Source organism: Aotus nancymaae, unplaced genomic scaffold (genome assembly GCF_030222135.1).
Source record: "Aotus nancymaae isolate 86718 unplaced genomic scaffold, 86718_ANA_hifiasm-v0.15.2.pri h1tg000020l, whole genome shotgun sequence".
Classification (NCBI taxonomy): Eukaryota; Metazoa; Chordata; class Mammalia; order Primates; family Aotidae; genus Aotus; species Aotus nancymaae.
The window spans coordinates 53,866,322-53,889,345 of record NW_026988432.1 but is presented as its reverse complement, the minus strand read 5'-3'; the positions used below and the strand labels follow the sequence as shown (position 1 = coordinate 53,889,345).

At 37.0% G+C, this 23,024-nt stretch overlaps 1 protein-coding gene and 2 pseudogenes across 1 annotated transcript in view; 1 reads left to right on the top strand and 2 right to left on the bottom strand.

The window, feature by feature from the left end:
- Nucleotides 1-600: 600 nt before the first annotated feature.
- The window catches only part of LOC105712104 (ubiquitin-conjugating enzyme E2 C-like), a 30,536-nt pseudogene continuing 8,112 nt past the window's right edge, over nucleotides 601-23,024 (bottom strand).
- On the bottom strand, nucleotides 1,622-1,731 carry LOC135276165 (small nucleolar RNA U13; annotated as a pseudogene).
- Nucleotides 13,874-23,024, top strand: part of RBBP8 (RB binding protein 8, endonuclease) — a 106,352-nt gene continuing 97,201 nt past the window's right edge. Inside the window, exon 1 of the mRNA XM_012445038.2 lies at nucleotides 13,874-14,023. The gene's annotated coding sequence lies outside the window, so the exon portion shown is untranslated. The remainder of the gene's footprint in view (nucleotides 14,024-23,024) is intronic.

Genomic DNA, 23,024 nt, shown 5'->3' with positions numbered 1-23,024 from the left:
CAATAGCAAAGACCTGGAACCAACCCAAATGCCCATCGATGATAGACTGGACAGGGAAAATGTGGCACATATACACCATGGAATACTATGCAGTCATAAAAAAACGATGAGTTTGTGTCCTTTGTAGGGACGTGGATGAATCTGGAAACCATCATTCTCAGCAAACTGACACAAGAACAGAAAATCAAACACCGAATGTTCTCACTCATAGGCGGGTGTTGAACAACGAGAACACATGGACACAGGGAGGGAAGCATCACACACTGGGGTCTGTTGTGGGGGAATAGGGAAGGGACAGTGTGGGGTAGGGAGGTTGGTGAGGGATAACATGGGGAGAAATGTCAGATATAGGTGACGGGGGAATGGAGGCAGCAAACCCCACTGTCATGTATGTACCTATGCAACAATCCTGCATGTTTTGCACATGTACCCCAGAACTTAAAGTGCAAAAATATATATATTAAATAAATAAATAAACAGAAACAAAACAAAAATAACACCACAGCTCAAGATACAGAGTCCTATACAGAAATCAAGAAAAAGAGAGACTCTCTAAGGGAAAATGAAAAGACAACACAAGGAGAGGTTGGGCAGCCCAAGTTAGGGCTCCTGGCTGGAGACTTGCTTTCAGTACATTTCTTGCAGGTATTTCTTAAAAGCTGGGGAGTTTCTAGAGCCCAGCAGCATGTGTGTTGAAAAGACTATCGATGTTGAGTTCTACTAGCAGGCTGTGATGTAGAGCAGGATGTTCTTGACATCACACAAGGCAGAACACTTGTCCGGGATGTCCAGACAGGTGTTACACTGGGCATCCATGTTGACATAGTAGCATAGTAGCAGGGTGTGAGGAACTTAACCATGGGCATGTTGTATGGGTAGCCACTGGGGAACTCCAGGAAAACTTTATATCTCAGATCTTCTATGCTTCAGGGATGGTCCTACTGATTTCAAAAGGTTGTCTGATGCAGGTAAGGCAGAAATTTCTTTGCTGCCAGACATCACCAGGGTCTTCAGCTCCTGCTGTATCGTGCCGTACCCCTGCTGTGCTCAGCTCCTTTATGGGCAGCAATGCTGGTGGTAGCTGTGTTGCAGTTTTGGGAGGCCATCCAGGCAGCACTGGCAGGGAGACAGGAACTCAGAGAACATGATTACAACTGCCCACTTTTTAAAAATTTATTTATCTTTTTAAATGGTAGATGAAAATGCTTAAGTGGACTAACCAGCTCCTAATTGTCTAATTTCACTGAAAACTGTTTCTAATCAACAAGGATGAACCCCATCAGCCTTATTGTATGAAAAAACCTGATCCCGGGCCAAAAGTGAATGTTCTGAGGTGGATACAAAATCTAACCACTGTTAATCTAATTCTCCCTCCTGGAGATGTGGAATTGAGACCCAATTCTAATCAGCTAAGGCTGCTTGCTTAAACTAATTTGCTTCAGGGAGAACCTACCCCCACCATAAACACTGTGAAGCAAAAGTAACAAGGGCAAAAATGTATCATCTTAACAACAACTACCAGCACTATAGGCTGAATTATGTCTCTGCTCCAAAAATTCTTATGTTGAAGTCCTAGCCATTAGTAACTCAGAATGTAAGTGAATTTAGAGATAGGATCCTTTTTTAAACTTTTTCATGTGCAGACTGGTAACAAGGTCTGAGGGAGGCATACCTCACACAATAGCATAAAAACACAATCATTAGTTTATGAAACACATAAACTAAAAGGATCTAGGGTCTTTAAAGAGGTAATTAAAGTGAAGTCATTAAGATGGGCCCTAATCCAACGTGACCAGTATCCTTACTAAGATATGGAAATTTGGACACAGAAAAATGGAGAGGGAAGACAATGTGAAGGCGCAGTGAGATCATTTCCATCTACAAAACAAGAAGAAGCCTGGAATGGATCCTTCCTTCACAGCTCTCAGAAGAAGACAACCCTACTGATAACCTAATCTCAGACTTTTAACCCTCAAGAACTGTGTGAAAATAAATGTGCTAATTAACCCTAGCAAACTAACACAACCATAAAGGGACACATCCTTGTTTGAGAGGCTTGGGATAGAATGTAAGACCTTGAGACCAAGAAGCCACAGAAACAAAGCAGATGGTAAAACTACTCTGGATGACACCAGAAAAAAAAACAAAAACAAAAACAAAACAAAACAAAAAATCTGTCTTTTCTGTCTCCAGGAAAGAAGGAGAAAGAAGTCAGTAAGAAAGTTTGAAGTGTAAGGACTTTTTGGATGAGGGCCAAAAGAATTTTCCAGGAGTACCTGAAGGTATCCCCAACAAGCAATCCTGATTATATTCCTATGATATAAACCCCCAAACCTTCAATAAAATCGATTACATATGGAAACAGAAACCCACAGCCAGAGGTGACCATGAGAACATCAACTTGGCATTCCCTCACCCCCTTATCTCACTGCCCTCTCATTCAGAAATTTGTAGAAATCTCACAGGAGCCACCAGAGCGCCACTGGGTATGAAATATGGTTCATGTCAATATTATCTAAATCTCAAAGCACTGGGATATTTTGGCTGACACTTGGATCTGCAAAGAAAGATGTAATAGACTTGCAGACAGATGCAGAAATGAAAGACCAAGTGACCCTAGAGAAAGAGAGTGAGAGTTATCGGGCTATTTCCTAGTTCTAATTCCTCATTTGGCCAGACTGACTCCCTACTTTTGAGATATCTACATCCCTATGTTCCTCTTGGGATAACTTTATAGCCTCAAAATAAATCCCCCTTTTTTATTGTTGCTTAAAGTAGCTCATGTTAGTTTCATTTGTGATTAAAATAATTTTAACTAAAATTTATATAACATACATGAAAGGATATCATAAATAAATAGAAAAACCAGACAGTTACTGGAAGTTTTAATCACACTGGCTGCTGCTATTTCAGGAGGGACATTTGATACCACAACAATACGGTGAATAAAAGTACTGTATCATTTTTCCAAACTAGTGTCACATAGAATACCTCATTCAATAGTAGGTAGGGGTTAATAAGTATGCCATATGTGTTCTGAGGTCAAATACATTTGGAAAACACTAATACAGAATAAATGACTTCTGAGCAGTTGGGGGAGACATTTTTTTCTTTTTTCTTTTTTTTTTTTGAGACAGAGTCTCGCTCTGTTGCCAGATGCCAGGCTGGAGTGCAGTGGCATGAGCTCAGCTCACTGCAACCTCTGCCTCCCAGGTTGAAGCAATGCTCCTGCCTCAGCCTCCCAAGTAGCTGGGACTACAGGTATGCGCCACCACGCCCAGCTAATTTTTGTATTTTTTAGTAGAGATGGGGTTTCACCATGTTGAGCAGGATGATCTTGATCTCTTGACCTCGTGATCCGCCCACCTCGGCCTCCCAAAGTGCTGGGATTACAGGCATGAGCCACCGCACCTGGCCCTATTTATTTTTATTTTTATATATTCATGGAATATAAGTATGATTTTGCTAGACTGATATATTGTATCATGTAATTTCTTAAACTAATAATTAATGCTTATCAGAATTATCTCAAACAGATCTTTACTCATGGAGGTATTGTAAACTAGTATTAACAAAAATAAATCCTCTCAAATCTCAAAAATGATGTAATTAGAACAGAAAGATAGCCAACTTGGCTTTTCTTTGTCATTTTAAATAGTCAAAATAAAACTCAAAATAATTGGTAGAATATTTTAGGTATTTCAAAAATATTGAAAAAAATTATTGTGATCAGAAATTCTACTTCAAAATATAACTATTTTATAAAAATTGAGCTTATCTAAAACCATAAAAGTTATAGTTGTTATGTTACATTTGCTTACAATTTTCCTTGAGAATTTTGTTGCCTTCCCCCCAAAATTAATTACAATACTAAGATATGTAAGTCTCCATCAGTCATTCTAATCTTATAAAAATTATTTTAAACACTTAAAATTTGAATGCAGGGCACTATGTTCCACATGCAAGTTTCTTGGGAACTCCTCCTATTTTACACAGAATTCTTCAGCTATATATGACCTTATAAGCCAACCATTTCAACTCCCTCATTTTGAGCAAACTGAAAATCACAATAACAATACCCAAAGTGATAGAACAGAACCATAATACAGACCTCCAGCTCCAAAGTTCTTTAGAAGTTTCTTCTGCATTGGATTAATGGTTTTATCTAGGTTTGACTGTTTTTTTTTGAGATGGAGTTTCACTCTTGTTGCCCAGGCTGGAATGCAATGGTGAGAGCTCGGCTCACTGCAACCTCCACTTCCGGGGTTCAAGCAATTCTCCTGCCTCAGCCTCCCTAGTAGCTGGGATTACAGGGATGCACCACCACACCTGGCTAATTTTGTATTTTTAGTAAGAGACAGGGTTTCACCATGTTAATCAGGCTGGTCTTGAACTCCTGACCTCAGGTGATCTGCCTGCCTTGGCCTCCCAAAGTGCTGGAATTACAGGTCTGAGCCACCATGCCTGGCTGATTTTTTTTTTTTCATTAGAAAAATTGCTTATATAAATCATAATACAAACATGCCTTTTTTTTTTTTTTTTTTTTTTTTTTTTAAGACAGCATCTCACTCTGTTGCCCAGGCTGGAGTACAGTGGTACAACACAGCTCACTGCAGCCTTGCCCTTCCCGGCTCAAGCAATCCTCCTGCTTCAGCCTCACAAGTAGCTGGGACCACAGGCACAGACAACTGCTCCCAGCTTCTTTATGTATTCTTGATATGAGCCCTTTATCTGATATGTCATTTGCAAATATTTTCTCCCAGTCTATGGCTTATCCTTTCATTTCTTAACTATGACTTGAAGATCAGAAGTTCTTAATTTGACAAAGTCAAATCTATGAACTTCGTTCTCTTTTGAATCATTCCTTAGATGTCATATATAGTATTTGTATAACTCAAGGTTACAAAGTTTTTCTCCTAAAACTTCAGAAGTTTTATATTTTATATTTAAAAACCATGATCTAAGTTAACATTTGTATAAGGCATGGAAAGTTCTTTTTTTATGTAAATATCTAACTCTTCCAGCACTATTGTTGAAAAAACTCTTTCTCCTGAATTATCTTTTTACCTTTGTCAAAAATGAATTGGTCATATATGTGTGGGTCTATTTCTGAACTTGTTATACATTCTTACTGAATTTTTATTGTCTATGCCAATAGCATACCATTTTGATTACTTTAGCTTTATGATAAATCTCAAAATCTTGTAGTGTAATAAGAGATGTGCTTGGCCGGGCGCGGTGGCTCACGCCTGTAATCCCAGCACTTTGGGAGGCTGAGGCAGGTGGATCACTGGAGGTCAGGAGTTCGAAGAGGTGTGCTGAAACTGGGTGTACCCATTTACAAGAGCTGATCTTGTACATCTCTTCTGTACCCTGTGTTCAGTGATATCACATTAGTAGCTTGAAATCGGCCATGGTATATTTACACCACAAAAATATTTCCAGAGAGCTAGTTGTTAAACACCTATCAGCACAGCACTAAGTATAAATTCTCTAATTTATTCAAAGTTGTTCTAACTTGGCATTTCAACATAAATTTTATAATCAACCTGTCAATTTATACAAAAATGCTAGAATGTTTACTAGGATTGCATAAAATTTAAATTTATAGATCAATTTAGGAAAAAAATCCTTTTTTTTTTTTTTTTTTTGAGACACAGTCTCACTCTGTCACCCCTGAGTTAGAGTGCAGTGGTGCGATCTTGGCTCACAGCAACCTCCGCCTCCTGAGTCCAAGCAATTCTCCTGCCTCAGCCTCCAGAGTAGTTTGATTACAAGCACATGTCACTGCACCTGGCTAATTTTGTATTTTTAGTAGAGATGGGGTTTCGCTATGTTGGCCAGGCTGGTCTCGAACTCCTAACCTCAGGTGATCCACCTGCCTTGACCTCTCAAAGTGCTGGGATTACAGGTGTGAGCCACCACGCCAGGCCTACATCTTTTTTTTACAGGGTCTCCCTCTGTTGCCCAGGCTGAAGTGGCTCGAACACAGCTCACTGCAGCATTGACCTCCTGAGCTCAAGCGATCCCCCCTCCTCAGCCTCCCAAAGTGCTAGAATTATAAGCATGAGCTATCATGCCCAGCCAAGAAATTACATCTTAAGAAGAAAGATTCTTCCAATCCATGAACCCTGTATCTCTCTATTTGAGTATTCTTTAATGTCCATCAGCAATATTTTATAGTTTTTAGTTATAGTTCTCCCACATTTTTTGTAAAATTTATACCAAAATATTTCATAATTTTTTGTACTACTACAATACTATTGTAAATAGTATTGTTTTTCAGATTTTAATTTTAGGTTATTCATTGCTATTATTTATTATTGTTTTTGTGTATTGATATTGTTTACCATGAGCTTGCAAAATTCAATTATTAGTTTTAGGATATTTTTTGTAGTTGCTACAGAATTTTCTACATAGATACTCATGTTATCTGCAAAGACACTTTTACTTCTTCCTTTCCAGTCTATACGGCCTTTTGTTTTTTCTTGCCTTATTTGTTTCCGTCTTTCACTATCCCCATTAACTATGATATCAGCTGCAGGTTTCTTAATGAGTGAATTCTCTTCCATTCCTAGTTTACAAATACTTTTTATCAGGAAAGGCTGTCAAATATTGTTCAAAATTTTTTCATCTATTGAAATGATCATTGGTTTCAATTTGCTAAAATTTTCAGAATTTTATAACTATTTCATAAGAAACATAAATATAGAAAATTCCTTTCTTACAATGTCTTTGTTTAATTTTGGTATCAAGAGTAATGCTGACCTCATAAAATGAATTGAGAGTTATTTCTTCCTCTTTGATTTTCTGGAAAAGTTTGCATAAAATTGGTGTTATATCTTCCTGAAATGTTTGTAAGAATTCCAGTGAAACCATTTACCAGTGAAACTCTTGGCTTGGAATTCTTTTTTTTTTTCTTTTTTTTTTTTGAGACGGAGTTTCACTCTTGTTACCCAGGCTGGAGTGCAATGGCGCGATCTTGGCTCACCACAACCTCCACCTCCTGGGTTCAGGCAATTCTCCTGCCTCAGCCTCCTGAGTAGCTGGGATTACAGGCACGCGCCACCATGCCCAGCTATTTTTTTGTATTTTTAGTAGAGACAGCGTTTCACCATGTTGACCAGGATGGAGACGGCGTTTCACCATGTTGACCAGGATGGTCTCGATCTCTTGACCTCATGATCCACCCGCCTCGGCCTCCCAAAGTGCTGGGATTACAGGCATGAGCCTGGAATTCTTTATGGTTAGGTTAACTACAAATTAAATTTATTTAATAAATAAAAAGCTATTTCTTCTTGGGTTAGTTTTGATAGTTTGTGTATCTCAAGTAAATGTGTCTATTTCATCTAAGTTGATCATACTTGCATAAAGCTCATAATATGCCCTTCTTACACTTTTAATCTGTTGCATCTGTATTGATATTACTTCTTTCATTCCTAATGTTGATAATTTGTGTCTTCTCCCACTAGCCCTAATCCTATCCCCCATTTTTTTTTCCTGATCAATGTGGCTAGAGGTTTATCAGTTGTATTGATTCAGTCGAAGAAGCAGCTTTCAGTTGTACTGATTTTCTCTATCTCTGTCTTCAAGTTTATTGATTTCTACTCTAATTTTTGTTATTTTCTTTCTCTTCTTTTTTCGGTTTCTTAAGATAGAAGTTGAGGTCACTGATTTGAGATCTTTCTTTTTCCAACATAGACATTTAATGTCTATGTTTTATTTAAAATGCATTTAGTGTCATAAGTTTCCTTTTAAGTACTGCTGTAGCAATATCCCACAATTTTAATATGTTGAATTTTAATTACCATCTAGCTCAAAATAGTTTCCTGCTTGATTTCATCACTAACCTATGAGTTATTTAGGAGTGTGTTGTTTAGTTTACAAATATTTGGGGAATTTTCCAAACATCATTGTGTTATTTATTTCTAACTTAATCCCACTGTCATCAGAAAACATACTTTGTATTACTTGAGTCTGTTTAAATTTGAGAACTGTTTTATGACCTAAAATATAGCCTAACTTGGTCAATGTCCCATGCACGCTTGAAAAGAATGTGTGTTTTGTCATCTTAAAGAGATCTACAAATGTCAATTATATCTAGTAGGTTGATAGTATTAAGCCTTCTCCAATTTTACTGATTTTCAATCTACTTACCCTATCAATTATTGAAAGAGGGGTATTGGAATCTCCAGATATAATAATGGGATCTAGTTATAAATTTTTCCTCTACTTCTTTCAGTTCTATCAGCTCTTGATTCCTATTTTTCCATTTATATCATTAGATGCATGAATATATACAATTATGTTAGGTGCTTTTGATGAATTCACCCCTTTATCATTTTGAAATGATCCTTTTTTCTTAGTAATATACTCTGATCTAAAACCTATTTTGTCTGATAGCAATATAAGTATCTTTTGATTAGTGTTGACATCGTAAGTCCTTTTGGTCCTTTTACTTTTAATTAACCTATTAGGGTTTTCACATCTAAAATATGTTTATTGCAGGCAGCATACTGTTGGGTCTTACATTTTTATCCAATCTGTCAATCTTTGTGAAATCACTAAACTTTACCCGGGTTATACCTCTGACTTCCTTTCTACTATCGTATTTTTACTTTCCAATGTCTCTTTTGTGTTCTCAAAAAGTTCCACTTTTGGATGGTCTTTCTGTTCTTGTTTTACATAATCAGTAGCTTGTCTTATTTCTCTGAACATATTAATATAGTCAATTTAAAATACTATTCGATTCCCTGCATTGATTGTTTTTTCTGAGTTTTTATCTGTTGGTTTCTTTTCCTCTCTTTTTCATTTTACATGATCTCTAATCAGTCACTGATTTATGTTAGGGTGATGTTAATTGGTAGACTTAACATTAGGGTAGGATTTCTCAACCTTGGCCCTATTGACATTTTGAGCTGAATAATTATTTTTGGGGACAGGAAGATGAGCTTCTCTGTGTATTGCAAGATATTTAGCAGCATCCTTGGCCCCTATACACTAGATGCCAAAAGTACATTGCCCATATCCTTAGTTGTTACAATCAAATATCTCTCCAAACATTGCCAAATGTCTGGGGGTGGGGGGATCAGTCCTAGTTACAATGTATTAGGGAGATCAGGATCTTGAGAGTTTCTCAGATAAATTCTCCAGTTTCCTACTTTGTGAGTGAAGAATATAAACCTAGTTACTAGCATTTGGAAGCCAAGCAGATGAACAAACATGGGTATCTCACCAACCAATACATAGACTCTGACTTGGGTAGGCAGAAAAATGGCCTCTCAAAGATGTCAACACATCCTAATCCCAGGAACCTATGAAAATACTATGTTACATGGCAAAAGAGAATTTAGATAGCAGGTAGAATCAAGGTTGCTAATCAATTGACCTTAAAAAGGGAGGTTATCTTGGATTATTCAGTTGGATTTAAATATGGAAGAGGAGGGCAGGAGAATTAGGGACAAAATGATATGATGTGAAAAAGCCATTGCTGGCTTTGAAGAAGTAAGGGAGCCATGAACCAAGTAATGCAGGTGGCTGAAAGGAACTGGAAAAGGCAAGAAAACAAAATTTCTTTCTAGAGCCTCCATAAAGAAAGGCAACTCTGCTGACACCTTAATTTTAACCAACTGAGACCCACTTTGGACTTCTGACTTCTAGAATTGTAAGACAATAAATTGTGGTTTTTTTTAACCACTATGTTTGGGGTAATTTGTTATAGAAGCAATAGGAAAATAATATAATCACTTTGATTTCAATATGATGCTTTACTATCCACTCTCAGCTCTGCTTAGTATTCCCAAATCTAGAACAAATCTGAGATAAACTCTTCTACCATAAATCAACAAGTCCTACCTATTTCTGTCAAGGTCAAAGAATCCAGGCTTCTGGGTTGAGATGGGACCTATGGAGTAAACTGTTCCTTAAGCAGATTTTCAACCAATCTTTCCCTTCCACCCACTCTACTCCCCGAGGCTATTTAAGGGTACCTTGTACCTCCAAATCCTGAATTTTTCCAGCATTCTGCAGTAGAGACAGACTTGCTTTTATTAAGGGAAGTAGTTAAACTTCCTCCCTATTCTGCTAAGTCACCACTCATTCTCATTCCTCCTTGCAACAATACATGGATGTCTCTTATCTGCTACCTCTCTCAATCGTTTTTATCTTTATTTTATTTTTTTAAAATTTTTTAAAATCTTTTTCAACTTCCTGTTGGTTTGCACTTTTGATCTTTAAAGGTTCATGCAGTTTTGGTTCTGTACTGTCATTTTATTAGGATTTCAAGAACAGAAATAAACACATTCAACTGCTATGTTTAACTTGTTTTATTTTCAGTTGACATTTTATCAAGCCCTACTGTGTACTACATTTTATGATAAACCTTTACATAAATGATTATTTGAATCTTGTAATAACTCTAGGGGGTAGGTACTATTATTTTGCTTCCAATTTTATAAATAAAACTGATGTTTGATTCAGGTGACCATCAAACCGGGATAGAAACTAAGTCTTTATGACTTGAAAGCCCATTTGCCTAGTCAATTATGCAATCTTGTTAATTTTTCAATTAACAATTCACAGGTTTTACTCTAGATTAGGGGTCAGCTTACTAGCCAAATCTGGCCTGCTACTTGTTTTGTAAAGTTTTATTAGAGCACATCCACACCCATAGTGTGGAGAAAAGCACACTCAAAGTACTTTTTCTATTCTCTCACTCAGCAACAAACAATCAACATAGAAGACTTCTGCAACCAATTGTGTGGAGACTTTCCCCTACTAACAAGCAAGCAATGAATTCTGCAGCCGATACCAGGTAGGTATCCTCCAATTTAGTTCTGACACTATCTACCTAGAAATCAAATTCCACAAGTTGAGGGCACAATACCAAAAGACTGCCGCCTACTTCTGATGCCAATTGCAAGTCCTGGGTTATTTTTACCTGTGCTTTTAACAGATTGGTTATGAACTGGGGATCCCAAGACCCCCTCCTTGAGTTTGATTAATTTGCTAGAGCAGCTCACAGAATTAAAGGGAACCATTTATGTTTACCAGTTTACAGTAAAGGATATTGCCATAGGTACAGATTGAAGAGAGTCATGAGGAAGGCATGTGAGAAGGGGTGTAGCACTTCCATGCCCTCACCAGTGCACCACCCTCCAGGAAGCTCCATGTGTTCAGCTATCTGAAAGCTATTGTGTCCTTTGGGTTTTCATGGGACTTCATTACATAGGCATGACTGATTAAACCACTGGCCATTAGTGATCAATTTACCCTGCAGGTTGTGGGGAGGGGCTGAAAATCCTAAGCCTCTAGTCCTGCCTTGGTCTTTCTGGTGGCCAGCCCCCATCCTGAAGCTACCTAGGGGTTGCCAGCTGTCAGTCAACTGATTAACATCCAAAGACATCACTTTGGAGAGTCTACGTACACCAGGAAAAAGGGTCAAGACCAAACACATATTTTACAATATCACACCCATTTAAATGACTATTGTCTATGTCTGTTTTTGTGCTATACTGTTACAACTGAATAGTTGAGACAGACAATCCGGCCCACAAACTTTATTAGTCTCTGATCCTTTAAGGAAAAACCTGCTGATGCCTGTCGTAGAAAATAACCTTATTACCAAGTTTTGAGTTCATGGTTTCCTCACATACTTAACACTTTCATTACTGTTATCAAATCAAAGGCATTATTTTTATTGTTCCTTTTTTTTTTTTTTTGAGACAGAGTTTTGCTCTTGTTACCCAGGCTGGAGTGCAATGGCTCGATATCGGCTCACTGCAACCTCTGCCTCCTGGGTTCAAGCAATTCTCCTGCCTCAGCCTCCCGAGTAGCTGGGACTACAGGCATGCGCCACCATGCCCAGCTAATTTTTGTATTTTTAGTAGAGACGGGGTTTCACCATGTTGACCAGGATGGTCTCGATCTCTTGACCTCGTGATCCACCCGCCTCGGCCTCCCAAAGTGCTGGGATTAAAGGCGTAAGCCACCGCGCCCGGCCTTATTTTTATTGTTCCTTTAACCTTTTGTTAGAAATCTTTGGCCATGGTTTAAAAAGAAAAGTCTCTAAACCAATTTCCCACAAGAAGTCTTCCCCATACTTACAGTCATACTCATTCCCATTTCTGAGCTCCCATCTCAATTATTATAATTATAGTACTTAATAGAGTTTGATTCACATAGTTGTTACTAGTTGTGATTCCCGAGATATAACAAGTGCTGACTCTGATAAGCATTTATTAAGTACCTTCTAAGTGCCAGTCAGCGTTCTAGACACTAGAGATACAAAAATAAAAATGACAAGTTTGGGTTCATAGGTATCGTTTTTTTTTTTTTTTTTTGAGACAGAGTCTCACTCTGTCACCAGGCTGGAGCACAGTGGCGCGATCTCGGCTCACTGCAACCTCCGCCTTCCTGGTTCAAGTAGTTCTCCTGCCTCAACCTCCCTAGTAGCTGGTATTACAGAAGTGCACCACCATGCCCAGCTAATTTTTGTATTTTTAGTAGAGACAGGATTTCATCATGCTGGCAGGATGGTCTCGATCTCCTGACCTCGTGATTTGCCCGCCTCGGCCTTCCAAAGTGCTGGGATTACAGGCATGCCCCACCGTGCCTGGCCCATATGTATTCTTTTTAATTAGATATAAAAATAGAAGAGAAACTGAGCATGGAATATGTGCCTATGGTCCCTGCAACAATTGCATCAGAATCACTAGAAGTGCTTGGGCAACATTCCTATTGAATGTCGAAGCAGAATCTGTGGAAGTTAGGCCCAGGAATCTGTGCTCTTAATCAACACTTCAGATGATTCTTAAGCACAAACGTTTCAGAATCACTACATCAGTAGACAGGAAAGACTGCTTCTAAATATGCAAGTATATGAGAGAGTAAGAACAAATCTCACATGATCTCTCTTAATACAAACTAATTTCTGTCAAAATGTAATGTTTTGCTGCTCATTTCTTCTTTCCAAAAGCTTACTAGACATGCTTAATCGAGAACTTTGACATTGCTCTCTTTACTAATTTTACTTACATTGTGAACCCTGTACCTGGCACAGTTCTTGAAACATAGTTGATCAATACTTTGTGGTGAACTGTTGAATATCCAAAGCAAAACTTCTTTACGTTTCCCTAGTACGTAGGAGTTTTTCCATTTTAGACTGGAATGGCATGAGGATCATTTGAGAACAAGGAAGATAACACACTCAAGCAAATGTTTGTTCAACCTACACCTTGTTTCTCTCCTTCTAGAAATTTTTCCTTCTAGCTCTCAAGGCCACTACCCTTGTGGGGAATATCAATCTTTCTCCTCAAGGCTAAGCTAGATCAAGCAAAGCCAAGCAGACTAATGGAAAAGGTCAGACATTACAGGATTCATTTTCATTGTAGGTAATCTCTTTCTAGAGGTTGTAGTCAGCAGAGTGCCCTAGAATACATTTTTAAAAGGATTACCTACCTTTGAAGATAATAGACAACTTGCTTGTATATGTCTACCATGAGAGGCTTATAACAATGGACTCTTGCTATACCTGACACAGATCTACCCCTCCCACTAGAACTCTGAATTATTTTGCTGGAGGCTACAATATTCTGAGTAGTTTGTTGGGAGTTGACGGGAGGTGGGGATAACTCACCCAGTACGAGCTTAGCAGAGCTGAGCCGCTGCAGCATGTTGGGCTAGCCTTTGATACAAACTGGTTGGACAGGTTCTGGATCTACAGAAGAACCGGTTTTACTGGCCTGTTGTGCCAACATATTCTGGTTTGATTCCATGTTCCACAGACGGTAGAAACCTGCCCAGCCAGTTAAATGAAAGGCATATTAGGTTATCCATTGTACACAGTATATAGCTTAGATGCAGCAGAACTCTTCCACATAGGAGTAGTGTCTAGTAAACTAGTGTGGTCCAGAGAGGTGGTGTCCACTGATTTAATGTTTAAGTTCATAGCTTCAGGGAAAGTGAGCAGTGAAACAATTTCTGCTTTTCACCAAGAGCAGAAGTTTTCTAAATAAATTGAAGGGTAAGTATATATTTAAAATTTCTCAGTTTTCTATGCATTTTGGAAAGTTAAATTAAGAAACGATATTTAAAAAGATAATCGATTTTTAACATAGTAATACCTGCATTATACCTTTTCTGTAAAGCTAGATATTGTTTTATAACACTTGCATTATGTTCATTGATTCGTCTGCATAAAGGTTATTTGGTATATAATATTCTCTTACTATACTTTTTTGTAAGTTGTGCATGGCTATAGTCATCTTAAAATCTGGACTGAATAATTTTGCCAAATAAATTTCACATGTTAATGATTTATATTAAGCCATCTACTTCTTCATAATATAATTATTATGTTTTACAGGCTGTTACTATATGGTAACAATTTTATATGGTAAATCTAATTGTGGATAAATAGTAATTGCCTTTTTAAGGCCAAAAACAAAAAGTATTGGCCTGATGGTGATCCTAAGTACATTAGAGGAACAATTCACAGCAAAAATTGAGGAGTGTGAAAACAAAGATTGTGGAATCTGGTAACTGATTAACTATTGGAGCTCAGAAGCACTTGCTGAGCTGAATAGAAAGGAATGAAGACAGGTTTTGTCATGCCTATTAGGTCTGAAAAACTTTTTAGGTGAAAGAATACTTGGATTTTCCTTTCATTTATATTAAAAATCTTCCTTTTAGCTCTCTCTTGACTTAATCCAATTAATTTATTTTAGTAGTTTGTATCACGTAAAATGAATGTTACCAATCCCTTTAGATTTATTTTGGCATACCATCCTACCCCTTTATTTACTGATATTAGGTTGAATAGAAGCTCATGTCTTCTGGGGCATTGAATTTAACATAACAGCTAACATATGATTTTACCTGGAAATTTTAAAAAATGTTAACATATTTACACTGAATGCTTTCTTGTCATCTTAATAGGACTTTGCCTTGAACTGAGCAAGGCTGATGCATCCTTTTCATTGTCCCTAGGGTTCCCACTTCATCATTATGTTCAAACTCAAAGGCTATAATTTATTTTCTAACGCAAAGGCTATAATATTAGTTTCTTTAGGATGTTGACAAAGAATACATTTAAAAGTGTAAATAAATGATGAGATTTCATTTTTTGCAGAGAAAACCCTTGGATGCTTCGTAGTCCTACTTCTTAGGCAGTTCTACATAGAATTTCTGGTAATCTAGATAAACTGCTGAAAAGCTATGTAATGTTTTATCTGCAAAAGGAATGTACTGATTCAGCAAACCAATGTTAATTTTATTCAGCATAAATTGTGTTTTGACAAGTTTTTGGTAATAAGGATCAAAACTTTCAATTGGCTGAATTTTTCTGAATTTACTACATGAAACCTAGTTTTCAGCTAATATATATAGCAATAGAGCACATTGTTAGTGTTTCTGGGGAATATATTGTATACAGTAATTTTAAAAATTTAAACCATACTGTGTTTAAAACACAGGACTTACTGTTTAAAGATTAATTTGGGATTCTAATTTATTTATTGAGAATTTTTAATGTTTATGGTTTTGAAGAGAGCTATTTAAGAACTACATATACTTTTTATGTAAAATCCATGGGTAAAATTTCAAGCTTAATTCTATATTTTGGGAGAGGATTCTACAGTTTTCATTTAATGGAATTTTCATTTTCAAATATGTGCGAGTCCTATTAAATATTACTTTTATGTATTTTCTATAAATTGAGTCCTTCAAAATTTTGATACATTGTGATATTTTTTAAAAACTGAGGATATAAATTTGTCAATCAAATTAGGAGTGTGTATTTTTTTTTTTTAAGACGGAGTTTTGTTCTTGTTGCCCAGGCTGGAGTGCAGTGGCGCAATCGCAGCTCACTGCAACCTCCACCTCCTGGGTTCAAGAGATTCTCTTGCCTCAGCCTCCCAAGCAGCTGGGATTACAGGCGCCAGGCACAACACCTGGCTAATTTTTTTGTATTTTTAGTAGAGACAGGGTTTTGCCATGTTAGGCAGGCTGGTCTCGAACTCTGACCTCAGGTGATCCACCCACCTCGGCTTCCCAAGTGTGTATGCATTTAATACAGACCAACATACCTCAGCACCTAGTCAAAAAGTGTTCCACTCATTTAAAATCTTTTTACTCTTTTAGTAACGGATGCATTTCTTTTTATTCCTGGCCACACGATTTCACATAACTCTTTTTGTCAACAATGCTAGCTTTCTTAACAACTGCAACTTCTTTTCTTCCTAAATATCTGCATGTGTTTTCCACTAAAAGAACTTAGAATTGTAACATTTTTTACCTAAGAAGGACACTTAAAGGATAACCAATGAATCCAACACCTTATTTTTGAATTAAGGAATGAAAAGCCCCAAAATATAGCTAAGTCACTACTATATAATCTAAGGGTGGATCTAGGGCCAGAACATCCAGGTTTCCTGAATACTACCAAGACCAATCATTTTTTCATTACCCTACACTGACTTCTCTGAATACATGAAATCTAATCTAAAAAGGTAAAACTGTGTTGTATAGTTGTGTTAATGAATCTTTGGTGAACTAAGAAATAATTTGTTTTTATATTTTAATCTATGTCATTATTGCCCCAAACATTCTTGGGATGGTGGCTGAATATATGGGATTGCCATTGATAATGAAGGTGATTACCACTTCAAATGCTAATCTCTTAAAGGCCTCACATTCTTTCATATTTGTCCAATTTGTAGATCCCGCTCTCACTTTCTGACTTAATATTGCTTTAAGCTGTCTCAACTGTCTATTTTTTTAGTATGTATGCATGTATTTTTGTATTATTTTAGTCATTCTTATACACTCATAATTTAGGATTTACCTAAGTTAATACAACATTCCTAAAATTTGGTTAGAACAGACAGGAAAATTATGTTATGAAGACAGAAATCACAGGACTTAAAAATCCATCTTAGAGGTGACAGAAGCTGTTATTTAAGGGGTGAGCTTTGCACACAAGTGCTCAAAACATGTTTTAAACATTTTTAATTTGAGGAATTCCTAGGAAATATGATTATAGAAAGTTTGAGAAGAAAAGGCCCAAAAATTTCAATTGTGATTCTGGTAGTAAATGTTAATTCTCCTAATCCTCTTATCTTTTCACTGGTAAAATCTTACCTGGGAAATGCTTCTAAATTTGGTCATTTTAGTTCAGTCCAAGTTGACTCTGAAAAATAATCACTTTCATTTGCTTCCTAACTTTATAAGAAAAAAGGCAGTATACTGAAAAACATGTGAGCTTTTGAGCCAAATTGGCATGGGTTTGAATAACTCTTTTACAGATTACTTTCCCCTTGGAAATTACTAAACTCTCTGAGTTCTCTTTCCTCTATCTGTAAGTTAAGGAAACTAATACCATTCTTCCAGAGTTGTTAGAAGAATTAAATGAGATATCATGTAAAACACTTCACATAGTTTGTAGAACATAGCAGGTGCTCAGCAAATGTCAGTATCCTTCGCATTCCTTTTATAGACTATATAATACATTTCAACAAATAGCTTCAGTATTTGCTGAAGTATTTCAGTATTTTCTTTCAGTAAGATAAGTCAACTTTAACTTAGAATATGTATGTAATTTGTGTCAGAAAAATAAAAATTAAATCAGCAATCTTGGAAGGCATTAAGATATAATGTTGGAGCTGAGCGCAGTAGTTCATGCCTGTAATCCCAGCACTTTGGGAAGCCTAGGTGGGTGAACCATGAGGTCAGGAATTCAAGACCAGCCTGGCCAACACAGTGAAACCCCATCTCTACTAAAAATACAAAAATTAGCCAGGCATGGTAGCATGCACCTGTAATCCCAGCTACCAGGGAGAGATTACAGTGAGCCAAGATCATGCCATTGCACTCCAACCTGGGCAACAGAGTGAGACTCTGTTTCAAAAAAAAAAAAAAATTAAAAAAGATATAATGTTGGAAAATATTTTAACCCTCTTAAATTAAAAAAAAATCAGAAACCCATGCAATCCAATCCACTTAAAGATTCACTGCAAAGAAGTCTTTATTAAAGGTGTTGTGAGAGCAGTACATCAAGATGATTAAAAGCCTTAAATACTTTTTAAAAATTCAATTTCAATCATCTGTACTAATGGAAGCAAGTGTGACACAGATAATTCAAATTATAATGCAGTCATGCATCAAATAACAGGAATACATTATGAGAAATTAGAAATTATTTTAGAAATTAGAAATTAGATTTCATTGTTGTGTGAACATTACAGAGTCTACTTACACAAACCTCAATGGCAGAGCCTACTACACACCTAGGCTATATGGTATGTCTTATTGCTTCCAGGTTATAAACTTGTACAGCATGATACTGTACTGAATACTGTAAACAACTATAACACAGTGATAAGTGTTTGTGTATCTAAACATATACTGGCATAGAAAAGGTACGGTAAAAATATGCGGTACTATAATCTTATGGGACCACTGTAGCATTTGTGTTCCATTGCTGATCAAAACATTGCTATTCAGTGCATGACCATATCTTACTGTGCCTTCTTACTTGTGCCTTCCAATTTGTAACGTTTCCAATAGCTGTTTTTATCTATTATCTAACATGACATCAAATTAACTGGTCAAGAATTTTTCTTGTTTTCTCATTCATTTTTTCTTTCTTTCTTTCTTTTTTTTTTTTTTTTTTTGAGACGGAGTTTCGCTCTTGTTACCCAGGCTGGAGTGCAATGGCGCGATCTCGGCTCACCGCAATCTCCACCTCCTGGGTTCAGGCAATTCTCCTGTCTCAGCCTCCTGAGTATCTGGGATTAGAGGCACGTGCCACCATGCCCAGCTAATTTTTTGTATTTTTAGTAGAGACGGGGTTTCACCATGTTGACCAGGATGGTCTCAATCTCTTGACCTCGTGATCCACCCGCCTCAGCCTCCCAAAGTGCTGAGATTACAGGCGTGAGCCATCTTTTCTTTCTTTATTTCTCTTTCTTTCTCTCTCTCTCTCCTTCTCTCTCTTTCTCTCTTTCTCTTTCTTTCTCTTTTTAGACAGGGTCTTGCTCTGTTACCCAGGCTGGAATGCAGTGGCACAAACACAACTCACTGTAGTCTTGACTTCCTGGGCTCAAGTGATCCTCCTACTTCAGCCTCTCATGTAGCTGGGACCACAGCCACATGCCACTACACCTGCGTAATTTTTTTTTTTAAATTTTTGTAGAGATGTGGTCTCCTTATGTTCCCTAGGCTAGTCTTGAATCTTCCTACCTCAGCTGAAGAATTTCTGCATGCTCTAAGGATTGTGCTTTTTCTACTACCAACTGAATTATTTTTTCAGGGACCTAGAATGTGTTTCCTCCTATTAAAAAAAAAAATCCCTTCTGAATTAAAATTATAGGCTAATATTAAATTATATTACATTATTTTGATAGCAAATAACGATGAGGAGAGTGACTCCAAACTGTACGGAGCACAAGAAGATAGAAGAGGATTTAACATTTTCTAAAGATAATATTAAATTTGCCTCAGACTGATTAATTGATTAGGGAATGGAGCCGATGAGCAAAGATCACAAAGGAGGAGCTTTTTGTGAAATGTATTCGTCAGAAGGGAGTTCAGAATACCACAACAAACTAAAAATAGGTCAATTGACACATCTTCCATTGAATGAATAAAGAGCAAAAAACTGGTTAAAAGTTAATATTAGAACAAATTAATAACCCATTTATAACACAAACTGATCTTATTGATCTCTTGTAATCAACTTTAATTTCCTGAAAGATAGTTAATTGCTTTACAAAAAGCTTTCTGCTGATGCTATAATTCCAATTTAAATCCATGCTAAAAGAATCTTGTTTTCACTTAAATTGTAGACACCGCATGTAGATGGTGTGCAGAAAGACAAAAGAATCATTTCACCAATTTAGCCCACTAATTAATTACATATTCTTTTTTTTTAAGACAGAGTCTTGCTCTGTCACCCAGGCTGGAGTGTAGTGGTACAATCTTGGCTTACTGTAACCTCTGTTTACCAGGTTTAAGTGATTCTTCCGCCTCAGTCTCCAAGTAGCTGGGATTATAGGTGCATGCCACCACACCGGGCTAATTTTTGTATTTTAGTAGAGACGGGGTTTCACCATGTTGGCCAGGCTGATCTTGAACTTCTAACCTCAGGTGATCCACCCTCCTCGGTCTCCCAAAATGCTGGGATTACAGGTGTGAGCCACCACGCCCAGCCTAATTAATTATATATTCTTAAAACTATTTTATTAGATATCTAAGCAATTTAGTCTATGTGACCAGTCATTAAATTAGCATTTAATTTGAATTTACTTTTAAATGTTTACAGTAGAGATTACTACAAACAGTTGCAAAGAAGGCAGGAAAAAAACAAAAATTTTAAACTTTTTTTTTTTTTTTGAGACGGAGTTTTGCTCTTGTTACCCAGGCTGGAGTGCAATGGCACGATCTCGGCTCACCGCAACCTCCACCTCCTGGGTTCAGACAATTCTCCTGCCTCAGCCTGTTGAGTAGCTAGGATTACAAGCACGCGTCACTATGCCCAGCTAATTTTTTGTATTTTTAGTAGAGACGGGGTTTCACCATGTTGACCAGGATGGTCTCGATCTCTTGACCTTGTGATCCACCCGCCTCGGCCTCCCAAAGTGCTGGGATTACAGGCTTGAGCCACCACTCCCGGCCCTTAAATATGTTTTTTAAAATGTTCTGATGGGGAATGGTGGCTCACACCTATAATCCCAGCACTTTGGGAAGCCAAGGTAGGAGAATTGCTTGAGCCCAGGAGTTCAAGACCAGCCTGGGAAACAAAGCGAGACTTCAGTATCTACAAAAAATAAAAAATTAGCTAGGCATAGTGGTACAGGCCTGTGGCCCCAGCTACAACAGGACACTGAAGCAGAAGGATCACTTGATTCCAAGAGATCAAGGATGCAGGGAGCTGTGTTCACACTGCTATACTCCAGCCTGGGCAACCGAGTGAAACCCTGTCTCAATAAATAAGTAAATAAATAAAATGTTTTAATACAAATAGCTAATTTGGGTAACTCAGAACTAACAACTAAACTGTCTATAAATCCAAAATTTACTGGGAAATAAAGAACATAATAGTTCATGTGTTAAAGACATACAGCCTTAGAAACAACCAGAAACTATTATCTTTGAAGTTATGTACCCCTGACAAAGTGGAAATGTAACTTGAGTGACAAATTCTTAGTTTCAAAGTTATATCTTAAATCTATTCACTTGCAAGTTCTTTGCCTATCATATCTACAATGATTTAGATTAGAAGTGAGAAACACTTCCTTCCAACATGAAAATATTTTAAATCCAATGACTTTCTCACTGACTTTTGAAACATTAAGAAATACAAGATTAATTATAACTTTATGCAGCTAATAATACCCAGCATTATTACTACTGTGATAACCTAGCAATGTTTCTCAAAGCACAGCCTATGACCATCTGACTCACCTGGAGGATGCCTATTAAAAATGCAGATTGATAACTTCACTCCAAACATATCACATTAGAATCTCTGGTTGGTAATCACTGGAGAGCAGCAAGATTCTCCTGCCTATAAGAAAAAATGAGCAAGTGTGTGAGTGTCTTCAAATCTAACCCATTAACACTATCAGAAAAATAACTTCAAATGCACATGTTCAACCAATCTTGGGTCATTAACATTCTTACAAATGACTGATACGATTAATGTGACTGTCCCATCCATGCATGCAAATTTTTATAAGTTAAAATTTCCATTAATAATTCAAAAATAATGAAATAGAAATCTCAAGTTTCCCCTTTATCTTTTAATCTAGGTTCCCCATGGAGAGTAAGAGCCTGAGCCCTCTGGCTTATGTGCAAGTTCTTTATTTGGGAAAGCACCCAGAAACAGGAGTAAGAGATTAGGTGAAAGGAAGGAAGGCCAATACAAAAGTTCATTCTTGAGTTCATCCACCACTATGGGCAAACAAGGCTCAAGCCCAGTGTCTTCTTAGGCGCCGTGAAACTACCCCAGAATAACCTGTCAGAAAGCACAAGAGAAGGGCACTTATCCACAAGTTCTGACTTTCATCAGTTAAGAGTTGCCTCTCAGGTTGCTAATTTCTTATGCTTTCAAGTTGCATACTTGATTCTGCTGGCTTCAGAGAAGCTCCCAGGACAAAAAGTCAGGTGAGGGACTGTCAAGTTTCACCTGCATGAATCTGGTTGCCACTGAAATACCTGGAGCAAGCAGGGCCCAAGACGTGTCCAATACATCAAGTTATAGGACAAGTATGGTCAAACTGCTTCTTCTTTAGTTTTACCAATGTAATTCTAATACAAAATACAATTAAAATAGATGTTCCGAGAAATGAGTACAGCAATTTCAAATGGAGAAGAAGGAACTTTAGCCTATTTTTGTCTGATGTATTTGATCCATTCCCACAAAACCCGAGATGCACTGAAACTTGATCTTCTGTGAGAAAGGTATTTTCTAATAAGCTTCAATTTATTTCCTGAATTTGGTGGCCAATTTTTAAAGGGCCAAACAGCAGCAAAATGGACAATCAGTATGAACTCCGTAAATACTTTTATGTCCAGCATTGATGCAAAGACTTCATTGTTTAAATTTTTACATTGGTAAAGTTATAGTAAAAACAGATTGACTACACTGGACCCTCAAGTAACACTTTTCATTACAGTGAAACACACAATTTTGAATAGTACAAGTTTGTCTTGGACTGTGTCCAAGAGGGTCTAGTTACAAGAAGTAATTCATTATAACCTATAATGTGATCCTGAGGCTTGGCTCTGAAAAACACATTATGTGAATGCGCTAGTCAAGCAGATTAAAAATTTAAAAATGAAACAGTTAATCATGTACTTTAATTAAGTAAATACCATATTTGTTTGCATAATATGTAAACTTAGTTCAGAGAAAGTGAAGGAGAAATAGGTGCAAAGAGAAAAGAAATCTGACTAAAAGCACATCATCTTTTCATTTAACTTGAATTCTGTTATAATAATTAAATGTGAGTTTAAAAAAAAAT